Here is a 22,453-nt window from a genome sequence, read left to right as displayed (position 1 = left end):
CTCGATGAAGGTGCAATCCTGGAATTACTGGATACAGAATACAAAAGATTAATATACAGAACTCTCAAAGACATCAGGAAGGAAATGAGGCAAAATGCAGAACAAGCCAAGGAACACAAAGATAAAGCAGCTGAAGAAATTAAAAAGGTTACTCAAGAACATAATTAAAAATTTAATAAGCTGCAAGAAACCATAGAGAGACTGCAATCAGAAATTCAGAAGATTAACAATAAAATTACAGTTAGAAAACTCGATAGAAAGTAAGAAGAGCACAACTGAAGAACTGGAAGGCAGAATTACTGAGATAGAAGATAAAACTCTTGGGACTAATATATTTGAAAAGAAACCAGATAAAAGAATTTTAAATGAAGAAATCCAAAGAATCATGTGGGACTTTACCAAGAGAAATAACTATGAGTGATTTCAGTACCAGAACAGGGAGGGCTAACAGAAAATACACAGGGAACTGTTGAAGATTTGTTGGCAGAAAACTTCCCTGATATCATGAAAGATGCTCATCAAATTCCACATAGGGTGATCTCAAAAGAAAGTGACCGAGACATATAATAATCAAACTTGCCAAAATCAAACATAAAGAGAATTTTAAGAGAGGCTAGGGATAAAGGAAGTCACCAACAAAGGAGAGTAAATAATAATAAACTTGGACTACTCAGCAGAAATCACGGAGGCAAGAAGGCAATGGGATGACTTATACAAAATATTGAAGGAAAAAAATTGCCAACCAGGAATCAAACCATAACCCTGGTCCTCTGGCCTTAGCCCTCTAACTCTAGCCCCTAAGCCCTAAGCCCCAAAGCCCCTAAGACCCTAAGCCCTTAGGTCCTAACCCCCAAGGCCCTAAACTCTAACCCTAACCCAAACTCTAACCCCTATACCCTAAACCCTAAACCCTAACACCTAACCCCTAACCACCCTAACCTTAACGACCCTAACCCTAACCCTAACACTCGAACCCTAACCCTCTAACGCTAACCTGAAACCCTAACCCGAAACCCTAACCCTCTAACTCTAACCCTCTAACCCTAACCCTCTAATCCTAGCCCTAAACCTAACCCCAACCCCCAAACCCAACGCCAAACCCTAAACCTCAAATCCCTAGCCCTAAACCTAAGAATGAGTCTAAGCCTAACCCTATCACTTAACTCTAAACCCTAACACTTAAAACCCTAACACACAAAACTCTAACACCCTTAGCCCTAACACATTCAACCCTAACACCCTAAATGCCAAAACCCTAAACACTAACACCCTTAACCCCAACCCCTAAACCCTAAACTTAAACACTAAACCATCTAACCCTCTAACCCTAATACCCTAACACTAAACCCTAAACCCTAACCCCAGCCCCCAGCCCTAACCCTCACTCTAAGCCTTAAACCCTAAACCTTAAGTCCTAAACCCTAGGCTCTAAGCCCTAAGCCCTAAACCCTAAGTCCTAAAACCCTAAACTCTAAGCCCTAAGCCCTAAACCTAACCCTCTAACCCTAAAACCTTACCCCAAACCCATCCCACACCCCTAAACCTGAACCCCAAACCCTAGCCCTAACCCCTAACCCTAACCTCTAAACCATACCCCTAATCTTCTAACCCTAAACCTCCAACCCTAACCCTCTAACCCTAACTCTCTAACCCTAACCACAACACCAACCCCAACCTCTGAACCCTGAAACCCTAACCCCCTAACCCTAAGCCTCTGAACCCTAAGCCTAAACCCTCTAACCCTAAACCTTAACCTTCACCCCCTCACACCCTCACCTTCTCACTCCCTCACTCTATAATCTTCTCAACCTCTAACCCCCTCACCCTCTAACCCCTCACCCTCTAACTCCCTCAATCTCTAACCCCCAAACCTCTAACACCCACCCTCTTACCCCAAACCACATATCCCAAACAAACCCAACACCAACCCTAAACCTAAATCCTGACCTCTAAAACCTAACCCAAACCCTACCGACTAAACCCCAAAACCCTAAACCCCCAAAACCGTAAACCCCAAACTGCAACCCCTAACACCTAACCTGTAAATCCAAACTCTAACCTCAAACCCTAAACATAACCCTAACACCTAACCCCAACCGAAAAACCCTAACCCTAACATCCCTAACCCCAAAACCCTAACCCCAACCCCTAACCCCAAACCCTAACGACCCGAACTCTAACAACCCTAACCCTAACATCCCGAACCTCAAACCCTAACCCTTTTTGTTAGCAGCCGTAACACTTAACCACTAGCCACCAGGGTTTCCATGAGCAGTCACAGGAATAGACATATGCACACCCGTGTTCACTGCAACATTATTCATAGTAGCAAAAAGATGGAAACAACCTCAGTGCTCGTTCACAGAGGAATGGATAAACAAACTACGGTAGATACACACAGTGGAACACTACACGACAATAAAGACCAATGATGAATCTCCGAAACATCTCACACCATGGATGAATGTGGGGCGCATCACACTAAGTCAATCACAAAACGACATATACAGTAAGAGACCACTACCATAAAAACTCATGAAAACATTTACGCACAGAAACAATCCTTGATGTTCACCAGGCAGACGGAGAGTGGGCAGAGAAAAGCTAACTAAACAATAACCAAAAAAAACAAACCCACCACCGTCGAGTCGATTCCAGCTCATAGAGACCCTACAGGACAGATTAGAACTGCCCCATAGAGTTTCCAAGGAGCGCCTGGTGGATTTGAACTGCAGACCTTTGGTTAGCACTGGTGGGTCTTAACCACTATGCCATCAGGGTTTCCAACCAAACGACAGATACGTGGTAACTCTGGTGAAGGAAGAGACGGTACACAAGACTGGGAATCAACCTCAGCCTCACTCTAACCCTAACCATAACCCTAAACCACTTGTGCCCTAGCCTAGTAACCCCAGCCCTAACCCCAACCCCCAGCCACCTAAAACCTATACCCCTAAACCTAACTCCCAAACCTCTAACCCGCAAACCTGAACCCCTAACACCAAACCCTAACCCCTAACCCTAATCCTCTAACCCTTCTGCATCTCTGGGCCTCTCGACTCTCCATCTATTTTCTCCCTCCAAATCCTACTAACACTCAGTGGAATTTTGAAGTTTGAGCTGTGCTTTGCTTCTTGTTGTCTCCACCGGTCCCATCAAGGCACTGCATCATTTATTTGCTCTGCTTCACTATTGAGTTCCAAAACCATGGCTTAGAATCCCCTGACACTGAACCTCAGCGATTCGGTGCAAGGCCGCGAGAGGGCGTGTGCACCGCCGGTTCTGTTCTGCCCACCAGGCCCTCCGAGCATGGGAACCTCCTGGACCTAAGCCGGGACGACCTGGGTACCGCTCCAGTGGCGACAGCAGAAGCTTTTCTTCCCGAGGGACCCAACGCCCCAGGGCGCTCTCTCAATACTCCCATTAATGCTATGATTATCCTAACCCACTCCTTCTGCAAGACCTAGTGGGTCCTCGACCAGGCCCAGCCTTCACGACCCGCACCCCCCTGCCGTGGTCACGTACAGGAACCTGCAGGGTCGCGCCCTCCCGCCCAAGCTCTGCCCCTCCACACCCTGATGCCCTGCAGGCCTCTACTAGGTCCCCGCCCAGGGGAGAGTTGTCGCCCCGCACGGCGGGGGGGCCGCGAGGAAACGTTTGAAAACCACCCCCCAGGCACGAAGCCGACTGCCCGTATTGACACCGTGTGAGCAGGGCTGCCCCGCCAACTGGAGCCTGCAGGGCATCACTCACGTTTGTCAGCTTCTCACCGCCCTCTGGGCTCAGGGTCCCAGAGCAGCCAATCCCCCCCGGGGGGGGGGCGGTCCGTCCGCAGGGGCTGGAAGATCGGGTTGGTGCCCATGGCTGGAGCGCTTAAAACCCTTACAAGCCCTCATAAACCGTCAGCTCCAGACCTTCAAATGTCAGCCCGAGAGACACCTAATCTCCAACCTAAAAAAAAAAAACCACACCTGTTGCCATCGAGTCAATTCTGACTCATACCGACCCTACAGGACAGAGTAGAACTGCCCCACAGAGTTTCCAAGGAGCGCCTGGTGGATTCAAACTGCCAACCTTTTGGCTAGCAGCCTTAGCACTTAACCACTACACCACCAGGGTAACCCACTGAACCCACTGCCACCAGGGTAGAGGCTCCAAATCCCACCAGTTTGAGGAACCCTCAAATCCCCTCAGCACCAGAGACCGCGTCCACAGCGACCGGTACACAGCGCCGCACAAACGTTTAAGTTAACAAACAACATGGGCGCTCAGGGCCCCTTCCTGCTACCCCCACCCCCGCCACCCAGAGGGGGAGCGGGACCCGGCATCCACACTGTTAACAGACACTGAGTCGCTGCTGCTTCCACAAGGAGTAGGATCCCTGCGCTGCTCCACAGATTCCCAGGACCCCTTCCTTTCCAGGTGGGGCCGGGGCCGAGCCGACGCCCCGGCCCCGAGAGTAGACCAGCCTGGCGCGGGCGCGGGCGCGGGGTGCCTCAGCCTCCCAGGCACAGCGCCCAAAACAGTAAGGGGCAGCGGGGCCTTGGGCGGGGGATGCCTCTCTCCCCGTCCCTGGCACCCTACGGAGTCTGGTGGGGGTGGGACGACGAACGGGGGCGAGTGCCCCGTCCTCAGTCTGGAGTCTCACCCCCCCGGGCGAACTCTGGGCCTTGGTTTCCCCTCTGGCACAGGGAGCAGGTGGGGGGCGGGGGGGGCAGGCGCCCATCCCCCAGCTTGGCCCGCAAACGCGCCCCAGGCAGAGGAGGGACCTTGGCGCAGCCCTGGACACGGCCTTTCTCCCCAAGCCCTTCAAGCCCCCAGGCCCGAGGGCACTCCGCAGCTGGATCCCGAGGCTGGACCCCCCCCCCAACCCCGCAAATCCATGGGGATGCAAATTTCGCAGACCAGCTGCGTCTCCCGGGCCAGAGGCTCCCTCTCGCAGCCCTTAGAGTGGCTGCGTCCGCCTGGCCCCGCGCAGCGTCCGCCCCTGGGGATCACTCGGGATGGGGTACGCTGGAGGGGGCGATGCCAGCTGCTAACCCAAAGTCCGGACTCTCCAACCTCTGGAGCCCCCGGGGTGCTGGCACTGGGAACCGCCCTCCTGGCGCCTTCCCTCCACACCTTCGAGGGGCCGGGCTTGTTCAGTCTGGGAGCGGGTCCCTCCACCCAGCTGCCGGAGTTTCCTACCTTTCAGAAAACACGGCACGGAAAGCACCACGAACAGCATCCTCTCTAAGGCGCGCCATCCGCCCGGGCCCCTCACCACCCGTCCCAGGGCTTCCGGGAGTAACTGGCTGGACGGCGAGGAACATGGCTGCCGGCCCCCCCCAGCGGCCCGGGTGTAGGGGGCGGGCATGGGGGGGTTGGGCCTCCAGAGGGGAGGGTGGGGTCTAGAAGCAAGGACTACGCCAAGGTGTGTGGGGTGAGGAGATGGGAGACGTCAGGAGAGGGCCCTCTCGCATGCAGAGTTAAGTATTGGAGGTGCAACGGTTAAGTGCTTGGCTAACTGAAAGGTGGGCCGTTGGAACCCACCAGCTCAGGGGTTGAAAAGATCTGGAGATGGGCTCCCATAAAGATTCTAACCAAACAAAATCCGAACCAGTTGCTATTGAATCAATTCCGACTCATAGTGACCCTATAGGGCAAAGTAGAACTGCCCCATAGGGTTTCTAAGACTATAAGTCTTTACAGAAGCAGACTGCCATGTCTTTCTGCAAAGAACCAACTGGTAGATTCGAACTGTCCACCCTTTGGTTAGCGGCCAAGCTCTTAACCACGGGGCCACCAGGGCTGCACCATAAAGACTGCAACCTAGGAAACCTTGTGAGGCAGTTCTAAGTTGTCATACAGGGTTGATATGAGTCAGAATCTCTTGATGGCACACAACCATGATTGTACTAAGAAAAATTCCTCCAAGCATCTGCCTACATGACCCCTGAAGCACATATGCATGCACGCTATCAAAGCAGTGCGGCCAAAGACAGGAAATTGGGATAGAGACATTATAGACTGCACACTGAAAAGTGATTTCTGAGGGGCATGCAGCTCAAGCGGAGGAGGTAGCATACAACTAAATGCCCTTCTCCTTCTATTGTTTAATGGTCTTCAGAAAGAATGTGTCCCAGGAATTAACTGTAGCCCAGGAGAACTTGAAGACAGCAAATACAGAGGACTGGTCAGGATGCTTCTGCAGTGGTCAGGGTGAGGAGTGATGGTGGAAGTGCAGGTGGGAACAGTGGGCAGGCTTGAGGTGTACTTTGGAGCTTGAGCTGCCAAGAATTGCTGGTGGATCAGATGTATGGGATGAGGGGAATGGAGAATCAAAGGTGACTTCTAGAATTCAGGCTACCGTGAGAGCATGGTCACCAGAGCCATTCTCTACCATGTGGAAAACCATGGAGGAACAAACTTGAGAAAATGACCAAAAGATTTTTTTCTGTACATGTTAGATTTGGATGTCTGAGGTTATCCGAGTCTGGAGAACAGTTCCCAGCTGTGGATACCACTCTGAGGTAGAGTAGTTTTCCAGGTTCTAAGAATTTGGAGATCATCAGCCTATAGCTGATTTGAAAGCCACTGGTGGTGCAGTGGTTATGCATTTGGGTGCTACCAAAAGGTCTGCAGTTTGAATCTACCAGTCGCTCCTTGGAAACCCTGTGGGGAAGCTCTACTCTGTCCTGTAGGGTCCCTATGAGTGAGAATCCACTCGATAGTGACTTTGTTTTGTTTTGTTTTAATACTAAGCTCAGAAAAGTTACATGTCAGGGTTGTATTTTTTCAAATCCTTATTCAAGCAGTTCGAATCTACCAGCCACTCCTTGGAAACCCTATGGGTCAATTCTACTCTGTCCTTTAGGGTCGCTATGAGATAGAATTGACCCAACAGCAATGGACTTAGAATTGGACTTAGAGGAACCCTTTCATTGTCAAAGCTGAAAGTTTTACTTCATACTTTTTAAAAACTGCCATGTCTCATGCTACGTGGCTACTCTTACAGGAGCATTTTTGGTGCTAACTTGACTTGTCCTTGGTGAAGGGCTCTGTATTCATTTTCTAGGGCTGCCATAGTAAATTACCGAAAACTCAGTGTCTTTAAAAAAACATATAATCCATATAGTCCAAGAAGCTGGACTATATGAAGAAGAAGGGGCACCAGGATTGGAGGAAGACTCATTAACAGCCTAGACATGCAGATGACACAACCTTGCTTACTGAAAGTGAAGAGGACTTGAAGCACTTACTGATGAGGATCAAAGACTTCAGCCTTCAGTATGGATTACACTTCAACGGGAAGAAAACAAAAATCCTCACAACTGGAACAATAAAAAAATCACAATAAACAGAGAAAATACTGAAGTCGTCAAGGATTTCATTTTACTTGGATCCACAATCAACACCCATGGAAGCAGACTTCGAGAAATCAAACGACATATTTTATTGGGCAAATCTGCTACAAAAGACCTCTTTAAAGTGTTAAAAATCGAAGATGTCACTTTGAGGACTAAGGTGTGCCTGAACCAAGCCATGGTATTTTCAATCGCCTCATATGCATGCTAAAGCTGGACAATGAATAAGGAAGACAAAAGAACTGAAACTTGAATTATGTTGCTGGTGAAGAATAATGAATATGCCATGGACTGCTAGAAGAATGAACACACCTGTCTTGGAAGAAGTACAGCCAGAATGCTCCTTAGAAAAGTGGGTGGCAAGACTTGGTCTCACGTACTCTGGACATATTATCAGGAGGCATCAGTCCCTGGAAAAAGACATCGTGCTTGATAAAGTAGAGGGTCAGTGAAAAAGACAAAGATCCTCAATGAGACAGATTGAGATGGTGGCTGCAACAGTGGGCTCAGACATAGCAATGAGAAAGGCCCAGGGCTGGGCACTGTTCCGTTCTGTTGTACACAGGGTCGCTATGAGTTGGAACTGACCCAACAGCACTTAACAACAACATCATAAACTCACTAGGTCTCCTGGGGATAGAATGTCATATTCACTGTAGAATAGATAGAGTTTCTTTGTCTGTTTGTTTGTTTATTTACCATATTTACTAATACTATGATTTACATTTAATAACTTCCACATTCTGTTGGATCGCTTTTCTTTGGAATGGACACAAACGTGCATCTCTTGCAGTCTGTTGGCCAGGTAGCTAGCTTCCAAATTTCTTTGCATAGTGGAGTGAGCATCTACAGTGCTGCATCTGTTTGTTGAAACAACTCAGTGGGTATTCTGTCAGCTCCTGGAGCCTTGTTTTTCGCCAGTGCCTTCAGTGTAGCTTGGACTTCTTGCTTCACAACTACCAGTTCTTCATCATATGCCACCTCATGAAACGACTGAAAGTCGACCATTTCTTTTGGTACTATGACTCTGTGTATTCTTTCCATCTTTTGTGTGTGTGTGCTTTAAGTGAAACTTTACAAATCAAGTCAGTCTCTCATACAAAAATTTGTATACGGCTTGCTATGTACTCCTAGTTCCTCTCCCACTAATGAGACAGCACACTCCTTCTCTCAACCCTGTATTCCCTGTGTCTATTCAGCCATTTTCTGTCCCCCCCTGCCTTCTCATCTCCCCTCCAAACTGGAGCTGCCCATGCAGTCTCATGTGTGCACTTGAGACAAGAAGGTCTCTCCTCACCACTATCATTTTCTATCCTGTAATCCAGTCCAATCCCTGTCTGAAGAGTTGGCTTTGGGAATGGTTCCAGCCGTGGGCCAACAGAAGGTCTGGGGACCGTGACCTCCAGGGATCCTCTAGTCTCAGTCAGATCATTAAGTCTGATTTTTTTATGGGACTTTGAGGTCTGCATCTCACTGCTCTCGTGCTCCGTCAGGGATGCTCTGTTTCGTTCCCTGTCGGGGCAGTCTTCGGCTGTAGACGGGCACCATCTAGTTCTTCCGGTCTCAGGCTGATGTAGTCTTGGATTTACGTGGCCATTTCTGTCTTTTGGACTCATAATTACCTTGTATCTTTGGTGTTCTTCATTCTCCTTTGCTCCAGGTGGGTTGAGACCAATTGATGCATCTTAGATGGCCGCTTGATAGTGTTTTTAAGACTGCAGATGCCACTCACCAAAGTGGGATGCAGAATGTTTTCTTAATAGATTTTATTATGCCAATTGACCTAGATGTCCCCTGAAAACATGGTCCCCCAGCTGCTGCCCCTGCTACTCTGGCCTTTGGAGCATTTGGTTTATTCAGGAAACTGCTTTTCATTTAGTCCAGTTATGCTGACCTCTCCTTTATTGTATGTTGTCTTTCCCTTCACCTAAAATAGTTCTTGTCTACTATCTAAATTTGCGAATATCCTTCTCCCTCCCTTTCTCCCCACCCTCATAACCATCAAAGAATATTTTCTTCTCTGTTTAAACTATTTCTTGAGTTCTTATAATAGTGGTCTCATACAATATTTGTCCTTTTGCAACTGACTAATTTCACTCAGCATAATGCCCTCCAGATTCCTCCAAGCTATGAAATATTTCATGGATTCATCATTGTTCTTCATCTATGTGAAGTATTCCATCGTGTGAATGTACCACAATTTATTTATCCATTCATCTGTTGATGGGCACCTTGGTTACTTTCATCTTTCTGCTATTGTAAACAGTGCTGCAATGAACACGGTTGTGCATATATCTGTTCATATAAAGGCTCTTATTTCTCTAAGATATATTCCAAGGAGTGGGATTGCCATATCCTATTGTAGTTCTATTTCTACCTTTTTAAGGAAGTGCCAGATTGATTTCCAAAGTGGCTGCACCATTTTAAATTCCCACCAGCAGTGAATAAGTGTTCCAGTCTTTCTACAACCTCTCCAACATTTATTATTTTGTGATTTGGGATTAATGCCAGCCTTGCTGGAGTGAGATGGTACCTCATTGTAGTTTTGATTTACATTTCTCTAATGGCTAATGATTGTGAGCATTTCCTCATGTATCTGTTACCTACCTGAATGTCTTCTTCGTTGAAGTGCCTATTCCTATCCTTTGCCCATTTTTTAAATGGATTATTTGTCTTTTTGTTGTTGAGTTTTTGCAATATCGTGTAGATTTTAGAGTTCAGATGCTGATCAGAAATGTTATAGCTAAAAACTGTTTCCTAGTCTGTAGGCAATCAGTTTACTCTTCTGGTGAAGACTTTGGAGGAGCATAAGTGTTTGATTTTTAGGAGTTATCTAATTTCTCTTTGGGTACTTGTACATTGTTAGTAATGTTTTTATTACAATCCCACCCGAATCCTCTTTAACATAAAATTACAATCACAAAATGGAGGACAGCTACAGAACACTGGGAATCAGGCCCTAACCAACTTGATACACACATTTTTCGGGGGGGACATAATACAATACAAGACATCCACCTTTTAGTATATTTTGGGGACTGGCTCTTTTAGTCAGAAATAGGTTGAATAAAAGTGCTTACTTACCAATAGTTAACCAACAGTTTTGATGATGGATCCCCAGTTGAATATACATAATCACACTGACGTCATTTGCGGTGCCTCAGCAAGTCCCACTTGCCTTCATAACACTGATCTCTAGAACAAAACACAGCTCTGTAAGCAAGTCAGTTAAAAATAAAGGCATTGGATATTGAACATCACTAAAGACATAAGTGCATATTGGTTCTGTGCTGGTTGCCAGAATCTAATTCTCTTAATTAATTCATATTTTTTGTAGATATTTTTCTTGCTCCATGTACCCAGAGCTCTGTGTACATATAATGTACATTCTACACATAGTTTTCTCACAAATATTAGCCAATATCATTCATTTTTTTGACCATTCACTCAATGTTCAAGAATAAATTGAAGTATAGGAAACATTCTTATGGTTATTTAACTCTAAGGATGAAGAAATTGCATAGTGGGTCTTGGCTCCCTTTAGAAATTCTCTACCTGATGCAGTTCCACACAGCAACACGGACCTTCATCTCAGCACAGGAAGAAAGACAGCTTTGTCTCAGTATTTGCAAGGGCTCTTCACCTTCTACTAAGGTAAAAACTCTTCAGCCTGCCAAGAGCATTGTTCAAGAATTGGCTCCAAATCTCTCCTTGAAAAGTCCAGTGAAAAATCTTATAAAAATGTTAAGTTTTATTATTAGGCAAACCACTATTTCATCAAATCATCGTCTCTATATAAATTTCTCACCACTTTTATGTGGCTTAAGGCAACAATCAGGTGTGTAATAATGTGTGTATCATTACATTTCAAATTATAAAGTGATGTTCCAATGGTTTAAAGAGTTGGAGGGACTATTGTGGCTAGGGAATACTGAATCAAAAAATATTTCGACATGAAAGTTTCAACAACAAATATGTTCCATAACTGTAGGTATACTTGTAGGTAAATGTTTAATGTAATACTTTGGACGGTTAAAAAAGACAAAAACAAATAAAAACACATTAAACAGCAGAATAAGTCAATAGATGTCTCTTATCATGACAGATAGAAACAGAAAACAAAGAATAAAAAATAAGTGCAGCAGAGGTTACCAGCATTATGTAAAAGAGCTGAGCATCTTGACGCTGAAATAAAGCAGCTAGATGCTTCAAAATGTGCATCCAGCAGCTTTTCCCTTTAGCAGGTATTGCAATTTCTGATTTATTGGAATTAAACTAGTTGTCCATGTCATTCACGTATTATTTTAATGCAATAAATTATTTTACAAGTCTCATGCTGTAGAAAAAATGCTTAAATCATTACATAAACATAGCTTTGCTCACAACTCTTCCCATTCTGAATGCATTACTTTCCCTTTACCACTTCCTAAATAGCTTTGAAAATCTTCACAGTGCTGTAAACCCAAGTTCTAGTCCCACCCCCATTTTATGTGATACTGATCACTCCGTGCCCCTGTGAAGTCTTTTTTTTTTTTTACATCCTATAGCACTATGGTCACTATTGTCGACTCAACATGTTTACTGCCTTATTGAGCTCTTTACCTGTTGTTGAAGCCCTGTTATTTACTTTTAAATGTCTTTCTTATTTCTCTACCTTAACACTGAAAACAGTGCTTCATTTTATTTGCTGTTGTTATTTTCTTTTATTGTATTTCTTCTTGTCCACTCAGAGTTCAGGCATGATTAAACATATGGGTAATTACATTTTTGTGGAGACAGAATGGGATTTAGAATCAAGTTTCAATTACCTGGGTTTTACTTCCTTCATTGACTAGCTGTATATTGGCAATACTTACTGACTATAAAACTTAATTTCAACATTTGTAAAACAGGTTACAAGCTATCTATGCTTTTTTTAGATATATACATTTTTTAAAATTTCAAAATATAAATTCACCAAAAATGATGTTAACATTTAGATTTTTCTTGTGATAAAAAAACTAAACCAAACCTGTTGTCATCAAGTTGATTCCAACTCATACCGACTCTATAGGACAGAGGAGAGCTGCCCCTTAAGGGTTTCCAAGGAGTGGCTGGTGGACTTGAACCGTCGGCCTTTTGGTTAGCAGCCAGGTTGTAATCCGCTACATCACCAGGACTCCTTTCTTGTAATAAGTCAGATAAATTGATAAGCTTATATTCCAGCTATGTATTTAGTGCATGAAATATGTCAAAGAGAATTATGTAATGTTTAAAATTTTAAAATGTAAATTGATCAAAAATTATAATAAATTCTAAATAAGTAAGATAAAATGACAGCTCCAGATCTCAGTAGGGGTTTAAATGCCTTTGAGACCAGTTGGTTCTCCTGTTTTCACCCATTCTCAATGGCACAAACTCAGCATCAGTCTCTGAATAGTGATTATGATACTAACACAGTAGACGGTCAGGAGTGGTCGGGCTACTATTTTCACGTTTTGCTGGCTAATAGATTTAAATTATCTTTACTGTCTAATATTTCTTATCTTTTACTTTTGGAGAACGAAGTCAATTGTTCATGTCATATTATGTATGGTACAGCCCAGAGTGTTTGTAGTGTTCAATACTTTAAATTTCTCACCACTTTCATCATTACTTTTTTGTATAGGAAACTCAGGAATCAAATATTTAAACTGTCCAGCAATGCTTACCTTGTAAGTATAAAGTGGGAGCCATTATAACCTTAAGGGAAATATCATTGATACAATGTTGGCTTTTTAATTAGGCAGATTTGTATTTGTAATCCCACTCTGCCCTTTATTGGCTGATGACTTTAAGTATGCTTCTTTACTTTCCGTAGACTTGATTTACTCACCCACAAAATGGGATGATAACCCTCATCTGGAAAGAATATATATATATATATATATATATATATATATGTATGAAACTTACTTCTGACAATGGATGAAACAAAGCCAATACTAACAAATATTGCTATTTTTTCTACCTGCCTTCTTTACTCACTCCAAGCTTCTAGACAGTTTGCTCAGATACGTTTCCTTCCTTCCTTTCTTCTTTCTTTCTATGCTACCTCTTTCTGTTTCCCTTTCAGTTTCATTGTGAATTCACAAACGCTAGGTTGAATTTCAGAGTTTATATGCTATTGGGGGTATGCATCTAAGTAAGCAAATTTACCTTCCTGAAATATGGATAATTCCTGCACTGCCTGCCTCACATGGCATGCGAAAGTTATTTAAAATAGTAAGAAAATATAAATATGTTACTTATTATCTATTGAATCCATACATCAAGCTAGATAATTTAACTGTCATGTTGAAGTGATAAATTTATAAATATAGATGGTAATATTTTGTTATTAATGTAAGAAGAGTAAGTTAGAAACCTCATATGAAGAGCAGGTGAGGATTTCAAAAGGATTGGTTCTCAGAAGGGTAGGACTAGAACAGTAATAAACAAACAAAAGGTAAAATATGTTCATAGCAGGAACATACAAAAGGTTGCTCCTACAACAGTGTTTAAAATAGAATAATGTATATTTGATTAGACAATCATTTATGGGAATAAGAAGATTAAGAAAATTTATCCTTACCTGCAAAATCTTAGAACCAAAAAACCAAACCAAACCCAGTGCCGTCGAGTCAATTCCTACTCATGGCAACCCTATAGGACAGAGTAGAACTGCCCCATAGAGTTTCCAAGGAGTGCCTGGCAGATTCAAACTGCCAACCCTTTGGTTAGCAGCTGTAGCACTTAACCACTATGCCACCAGGGTTTCCACCAAATCTTAGAAGCAGCAACATATTCATCATATTTCATCCAGAATATTCATGATGTCCTGCAGTCATGCATTTGAACTCATTTTTGCAGAAACATTCATTTTTATAGCTACTCACCTTCCTGGTGATTACGTCATTGGCTCCTAAAGACCAGAAAAAGAACCAAATGCAATTTGGCTGTCTGGACTGGGTCTCAACGAAGACTCTTAAAGTTAAACAAATGAATAAAAATATCTTAAATAAATAATATCTGCTATGCGCAACTGCTCGTGTGTGGTACCAGGAAAATAAACACTAATCAAGGTAATTTAATTCTCAGTGAAATGAAACCTCATATGGAAACATGGGAATTTTACTCTCCCTTGATAATTACATCATCTAGAATCATCTCATGTGAGATTTTTATCATAAAGAAAGGGTTCATGGAAAGGAAATGCCTGACTGGAGCCAGCTGTGGATTATTCTTAATTGCCTCTCCACTCTCACATTCCCAAAAGGAAGGAGGATATCAGGGCTTAATATGACTCAAGTACAGCATGAGAAAATGGAATATGTTTACAAATGTCAACACAACTGTTTGTAAAATAATTAGATATTTATTAAATCATTTTGTGAGAAACGAAGTGGCTCTGATCAGACTTAAATAAATGGGTTGACTAATTTTTTTTGTAGTTGTTAATATTTGAATGTACCATGCAACTAGGTTGATGGAAGTTGCATATAAAAGTTATCCAAATCACTCAGTAGGATCATTTCAAAGAATCTGAAAAAAGTTAGGAAAATAAATTTGAAATACTGTGGCACTATGAGTCAACCAGAATTATAGAGCATTCAGTTAATCGGAGTAGAAAAGAACTGAAGGTATCATTTCAAATCGATTGTTGTTGTTAGGTGCCATCAAGTCTGTTCTGACTCATAGCCAACCTATGTATCACAGAACAAAACACTGCCTGGTCCTGTGCCATTCTTACAATCGTTACTATGCTTGAGCCCAATGTCGCACCCACTGTGTCAATCTATCTCTTTGAGGGTCTTCCTTTTTTCCCGCTGATCCTGTACTTTACCAAGCATGATGTCCTTCTCCAGGAACTGATCTTTCCTGACAACATGTCGAAAGTATGTAAGACACAGTCTCGCCATCCTTGCTTCCAAGGAACATTCTGGTTGTACTTCTTCCAAGACAGATTTGTTCCTTCTTTTGGCAGTGCATTCAATATTCTTTGCCAACGCCACAATTCAAAGGCGTCAGTTCTTCTTTGGTCTTCCTTATTCATTGTCCAGCTTTCACATGCATATTAGGCTATTGAAAACACAATGGCTTGGGTCAGGCACACCTTAGTCTTCAAGGTGACATATTTGCTTTTCAACACTTTAAAGAAGTCCTTTGTGGCAGATTTGCCCAATGCAATGCGTCTTTTGATTTCTTTCTTTTTTTTTTTTTAATTTTTATTGTGCTTTAAGTGAAAGTTTACAAATCAAGTCATTCTCTCACACAAAAACTTATATACACCTTGTTACATACTCCCAATTGCTCTTCCCCTAATGAGACAGCCTATTCCCTCCCTCCACTCTCTCTTTTCATGTCCATTCCTCCAGATTCTAACCCTCTCTACCCTCTCCTCTTCCCTCCAGACAGGAGATGCCAAAATAGTCTCAAGTGTCCACCTGATCCAAGAAGCTCACTCCTCACCAGCATCCCTCTCCAACCTATTGTCCAGTCCAATCCCTGTCTGAAGAGTTGGGTTTGGGAATGGTTCCTGTCCTGGGCCAACAGAAGGTCTGGAGGCCATGACCACCAGGGTCCTTCTAGTCTCAGTCAGACCATTAAGTCTGGTCTTTTTACAAGAATTTGGAGTCTGCATCCCACTGTTCTCCTGCTCCCTCAGGGGTTCTCTGTGCTCCCTGTAAGGGCAGTCATCAGTTGTAGCTGGGCCCCGTCTAGTTCTTCTGGTGTCAGGCTGAGGTAGTCTCTGGTTTATGTGGCCCTTTCTGTCTCTTGGGCTCATAATGGCCTTGTGTCCTTGGTGTTCTGCATTCGCCTTTGATCCAGGTGGACTGAAACCAATTGATGCATCTTAGATGGCCGCTTGCTAGGGCCGAAGACCCCAGATGCCAGTCTCCAAAGTGGGATGCAGAATGTTTTCTTAATAGATTTTATTATGCCAGTTGACTTAGATGTCCCTTGAAACCATGATCCCCAAACCCCTGCCCCTGCTACTCTGGCTTTCGAAGCGTTCAGTTTATTCAGGAAACTTCTTTGCTTTTGGTTTAGTCCAGTTGTGCTGACCTTCTCTGTATTGTGTATTGTCTTTCCCATCACCTAAAGTTGTTCTTATCTACTATCTAATTAGTGAATACCCCTCTCCTTCCGTCCCTCCCTCCCCTCTCTCTTAACCATCAAAGAATATTTTCTTCTCTGTTTAAACTATTTTCTCAGTTCTTATAGTAGTGGTCTTATACAATACTTATTCCTTTGTAACTAATTTCACTCAGCATAATGCCTTCCAGGTTCCTCCATGTTATGAAATGTTTCACAGATTCATCACTGTTCTTTATCAATGCGTAGTATTCTGTCGTGTGAATATACCATAGTTTATTTATTCATTCATTCATTGATGGGCACCTTGGTTGCTTCCATCTTTTTGCTATTCTAAACAGTGCTGCAATGAACATAAGGGTGCATATATCTGTTCCTGTAAAAGTACTTATTTCTCTAGGAATATTCCAAGGAGTGGGATTGCTGGACCATATGGTAGTTCTATTTGTAGCTTTTTAAGGAAGCGCCAAATTGATTTCAAAAGTGGTTGTACCATTTTACATTCCCACCAACCATGTATAACTGTTCCAATCTCTCCACAACTTCCCCAACATTTCTTGTTTTGTGTTTTTTGGATTAATGCCAGCCTTGTTGGAGTGAGATGAAATCTCATTGTAGTTTTGATCTGCATTTCTCTAATGGCTAATGACCATGAACATTTCCTCATGTATCTGTTAGCTACCTGAATGTCTTCTTTAGTGAAGTGTCTGTTCATATCTTTTGCCAATTTTTTAATTGGGTTATTTGTCTTTTTGTAGCTGAATTTTTGCAGTATCATGTAGATTTTAGGGATCAGGCACTGATTGGAAATGTCATACCTAAAAACTTTTCCCCAGTCTAGGTAATCTTTTAACTCTTTTGGTGAAGTCTTTGGATGAGCATAGGTGTTTGATTTTTAGGAGCTCCCAGTTATCTAGTTTTTCTTCTGCATTGTTTATAATGTTTTGTATACTGTTTATGCCATGTATTAGGGTTCCGAACAGTGTCCCTATTTTTTCTTCCATGATCTTTATCCTTTTAGATTTTACATTTAGGTCTTTGATCCATTTTGAGTTTGTTTTTGTTCACGGAGTGAGGTATGGGTCTTGTTTCATTTTTTTGCAGATGGATATCCAGTTATGCCAGCATCATTTGTTAAAAAAAACTGTTTTTTCCCCATTTAACTGTTTTGGGGCCTTAGTCAAATATCAACTGCTCATATGTGAATGGATTTATGTCTGGATTCTCAGATCTGTTCCATTGGTCTATGTATCTGTTGTTGTAGCAGTACCAGGCTGTTTTGACTACTGTGGCAGTATAATATGTTCTAAAATCAGGTAGAGTGAGGCAGGCCTCTCACTTTATTCTTCTTTTCCAGTAATGCTTTACTTATCTGGGGCCTCTTTCCCTTCCATAAGAAGATGGTGATTTTTTCTCCATCTCATTAAAAAATATCATTGGACTCATTAGACATGGATTGGACTGGACAATGGATTGGAGAGAGAGATGATGAGGAGTGAGCTACTTGTATCAGGTGGACACTTGAGACTATGTTGACATCTCCTGTTTGGAGGGAAGACGGGAGGATAGAGAGGGTTAGAAGATTACAAAACAGTCACGAAAAGAGAGACTGGAAGGAGGGAGCGGGCTATCTCATTGTGTAGTAAGGTGTATATAAGTTTATATTTGAGAGACTGACTTGATTTGTAAACTTTCACTTAAAGCACAATACAAATTATTTTTAAAAAGCTGGAATTTGGCTCGGAATTGCATTAAATCTATGGATCGCTTTTGGTAGAATAGACATTTTTATAATGTTAAGTCTTCCTATCCATGAGCCACATATGTTTTTCCACATAGGTAGGTCTCTTTTGGTTTCTTGCAGTAGCGTCTTCTAGTTTTCTATGTTTAGGTATTTTACGTCTCTGGTAAGATGTATTCCTAAGTATTTTATCTTCTTCAGGGCTATTGTAAATGGTATTGATTTGGTGATTTCCTCTTCGATGTTCTTTTTGTTGGTGTAGAGGAATTCAACTGATTTTTGTATGTTTATCTTGTATCCCGATACTCTGCTGAACTCTTCTATTAGTTTCAGTAGTTTTCTGGAGGATTCCTTAGGGTTTTCTGTGTATAAGATCATGTCATCTGCAAATAGAGATACTTTTACTTTTTCCTTGCCAATCTGGATGCCCTTTATGTCTTCATCTAGCCTAATTGCTATGGGTAGGACCTCCAGCACAGTGTTCAATAAGAGTGGTGATAAAAGGCATCCTTGTCTGGTTCCCTATCTCAAGGGGAATACTTTCAGGCTCTCTCCATTTAGGATGATGTTGGCTATCGGTTTTGTATCAATGCCCTTTATTATGTTGAGGAATTTTCCTTCTATTCCTATTTTGCTGAGAGTTTTTATCATGAATGGTGTCGAACTTTGTCAAATGCCTTTTCTGCATCAATTGATGAAATCATGTGATTCTTGTCTTTTGTTTTATTTATATGATGGATTACATTAATGGTTTTTCTGATGTTGAATCATTCCCACATACCTGGTATGAATCCCACTTGGTCATGGTGAATTATTTTTTTGATATGTTGTTGAACTCTATCGGCTAGAGTTTTTTGAGGATTTTGGCATCTAAGTTCATGAGGGATATAGGTCTGTAATTTTTGTGTGTGTGTGTGTGATGTCTTTACGTGGTTTTGGTATCAGGTAGCTTCATAGAATGAGTTTGGGAGTATTCTGTCCTTTTCTGTTCTCTGAAATACCTTTAGTAGTAGTGGTGTTAACCCTTCTCTGAAAGTTTGGTAGAACTCTTCAGTTAAACTGTCCGGGCCAGAGCTTTTTTTTTTGGTGGGGGGGAGTTTTTTGATTACCTTTTTCACCTCGTCTTTTGTTATGGGTCTGTTTAGTTGTTCTACTTCTGTTTGTGTTAGTTTAAGTAGGTAATGTGTTTCTAGGAATTCATCCATTTCTTCCAGGTTTTCAAATTGTTAGAGTACAATTTTTCAGAGTAATCTGATATGATTCTTTTAATTTCAGTTGGGTGTGTTTTAATATCGCCCATCTCATTTCTTATTCGGGTAATTTGGTTCCTCTCCTGTTTTTTTTCCTGTTTTTCTTTTGTCATTTTGTCTAGTGGTTTATCAATTTTGTTGATTTTTTTCAAAAAAACTAGCCTTTGGTCTTGTTAATTCTTTCAATTGTTTTTCTGTTTTCTATTTCATTTAGTTCTGCTCTAATTTTTATTATTTGCTTTCTTCTAGTACCTGTGAGTTTCTTTTGTTGCTCTCTTTCTATTTCTTCAAGTTGTAGAGATAATTCTTTCATTTTGGCCATTTTTTCTTTTTGTATGTGTGTATTTATTGATATAAATTGGCCTCTGAGCACCGCTTTTGCTGTGTCCCAAAGGTTCTGATAGGAAGTGTTTTCATTCTCATTGGATTCTATGAATTTCTTTATTCTATCCTTAATGACTTCTATAATCCAATCTTTTTTGAGCAGGGTATTGTTCAGTTTGCAAGTGTTTGATTTCTTTTTCCTGGTTTTCCTGTTATTGATTTCCACTTTTATGGCCTTCTGGTCAGAGAAAATGCTTTGTAATATTTCAATGTTTTGGATTCTGCTAAGGCTTGCTTTATGACCTAATATGTGGTCTATTCTAGAGAATGTTCCATGTGCACTAGAAAAGAAAGTTTAGTTGGTTGCTGTTGGGTGGAGTGTTCTGTATATGTCTATGAGGTCATGTTAGTTGATTGTGGCATTTAGATCTTCCGTGTCTTTATTGAGCTTCTTTCTGGATATCTTATCCTTCAGCGAAAGTGGTGTGTTGAAGTCTCCTAGTATTATTGTGGAGCTATCTATCTCACTTTTCAATGCTGATGGAGTTTGTTTTATGTATCTTGCAGCCCTGTCATTGGGCGTGTAAATATTTAATATGGTTATAGCTTTTTAGTGTATTGTCCCTTTAATCATTATATAGTGTCCTTCCTTATCCTTTATGATGGATTTAACTTTAAAGTCTATTTTGTCAGAAATTAATTTGCTACTCCAGCTCTTTTTTGATTGTTGTTTGCTTGATATATTTTTTTCCATCCTTTGAGTTTTAGTTTGTGTTTCTAATTCTAATGTATGTTTCTTATAGACGGATCTTGTTTTTTAATCCATTCTGCCACTCTCTGTCTCTTTATTGGTGCATTTAGTCCATTTAGATTCAGAGTAATTATGGATAGGTGTGAATTTAGTGCTATCATTTTCATGTCTTTTTTTGTGTGTTGACAGTTTCTTTTTCCCACTTGATTTTATGTGCTGAGTAGATTTTCTTTATATATCGTCCTTTCCTCATATTTGTTGTTGATTTTGTTTCTGCTGAGTCTCTATTTTTTTTTTTAATGAGTAGGATAGTTTATCTCCTTTGTGGTTACCTTATTATTTACCCCTATTTTTCTAAATTTAAATGTAACTTTTATTTCTTTGTATCACCATATTTTCCTCTCCGTATGGAAGGTGTATGATAACATTTCTTACTCCCTCCTTATTATTCTAATGTTGTCTTCTTTTATATGATAACATTGCTGTTAACGTTTCGAGTTTTTCTTTGTTTAATAATCTTGCTTTGTTTTTTTGGATTTCCCCGTCTGGGTTGACTTCTGGTTGCTCTGCCCAGTGTTCTAGTCTTTGGTTGATACCTGATATTATCGATTTTCTAGCCAAAGAACTCCCTTTAGTATTTCTTGTAGTTTTGCTTTGGTTTTTATGAATTCTCTAAACTTCTGTTTATCTGGAAATGTCTTAATTTCACCTTTATATTTGAGAGACATTTTTGCTGGATATATGATTCTTGGCTGGCAATTTTTTCCTTCAACTTTTTATATGTCATCCCATTGCCTTCTTGCCTGTGTGGTTTCTGCCTAGTAGTCCAAGCTTATTCTTATTGGCTCTCCTTTCTAGGTGACTTTTCCTTTATCCCTAGCTCCTCTTAAAATTCTTTCTTTATCTTTGGTTTTGGCAAGTTCAAGTATAATCTGTCTTGGAGACTTTCTTTTGGCATCTGCCTCATGTTCAGTTAGACGAGTATCTTGGATAGATATCTTCTCAACTTTCATGATATCAGGGAAGTTTTCTGCTAAAAAATCTTCAACAATTTTCTCTGTATTTTGTGTTATCCCTCCCTGTTCTGATACTCCAATCATTCATAGGTTATTTCCCTTGATACAGTCTGCCATGATTCTTAAGCTTTCTTCATTTTTTAAAAATTCTTTTATCTGATTTTTCTTCAAACATATGACTGCCAAGTGCTTTATCTTCAAGTTCAGAAATTCTGCCTTCCATTTGCTCAAATCTGCTTCTCTGGCTTTCTGTTGGAGTTGTCTATTTCTTTAATTTTATTGTTAATTTTCAGAATTTCTGATTGCTGTCTGTCTATGGATTTTTCCAGCTTATGAAATTTTTCATTATGTTCCTGAATAATCTTTTTAATTTCTTCAATTGCTTTATCTGTATGTTCCTTGGCTTGTTCTGCACATTGCCTTATTTCCTTCTTGATGTCTTGAAAGGTTCTGCATATTAATGTTTTGTTTTCTGCCTCTGGTAATTCCAGGAATGCACTTTCATCTAGAAGATCCCTTGATTCTTTGTTTTGAGAGTTTGTTGAGGTGATTATGGTCTTTTTCTTTATGTGACCTGAAATTGACTGTTTTCTCTGAGCCATCTATAAGTTATTGTATTAGTTTATTTTATGTTTGCTTACTGTGTCATAGCTTCTTGCTTTGTTTTGTTTTGATATGCCCAGATGGGTTGCTTGAGTGACCTAACTTAATTATTTTCACTTTTGGAGCTCAGATGTCCTCTCACCAGATGGTTAGAGCTGTTATCAGGTAGATCAGTCTAGGAGTGCATTCACTTTTCTTGTATGAATTCAGCTCAGGTGTCTAGGTAGCTGATCATCAAGTGTGTGGTGCAGGCTGTGTCCTACACCCTTAGAGGGGCAGGGGTGATTGGTGCAGGTACCTGTATCTGGTTGTAGCAGGTGGCCATA

The 22,453-nt window shown here is 41.5% G+C and overlaps 1 long non-coding RNA gene across 3 annotated transcripts in view; it reads right to left on the bottom strand.

Moving 5' to 3' along the window:
• LOC135229747 (uncharacterized) overlaps nucleotides 1-22,453 on the bottom strand; it is a 471,035-nt gene that overhangs the window by 288,309 nt on the left and 160,273 nt on the right. Inside the window, exon 1 of one of the 3 annotated variants that reach the window (XR_010320430.1) lies at nucleotides 3,754-3,890. The exons of 1 other annotated variant lie outside the window; for it this stretch is intronic. This is a non-coding gene — a long non-coding RNA (uncharacterized LOC135229747). Of the gene's footprint in view, nucleotides 1-3,753; nucleotides 3,891-22,453 lie in introns of those variants that run through there. One more of the 3 variants, XR_010320437.1, reaches the window with a different exon arrangement.

Source organism: Loxodonta africana, unplaced genomic scaffold, assembly GCF_030014295.1.
Source record: "Loxodonta africana isolate mLoxAfr1 unplaced genomic scaffold, mLoxAfr1.hap2 scaffold_49, whole genome shotgun sequence".
In the NCBI taxonomy this organism is placed as follows: Eukaryota; Metazoa; Chordata; class Mammalia; order Proboscidea; family Elephantidae; genus Loxodonta; species Loxodonta africana.
This window is presented reverse-complemented; position numbering and strand designations above follow the sequence as displayed.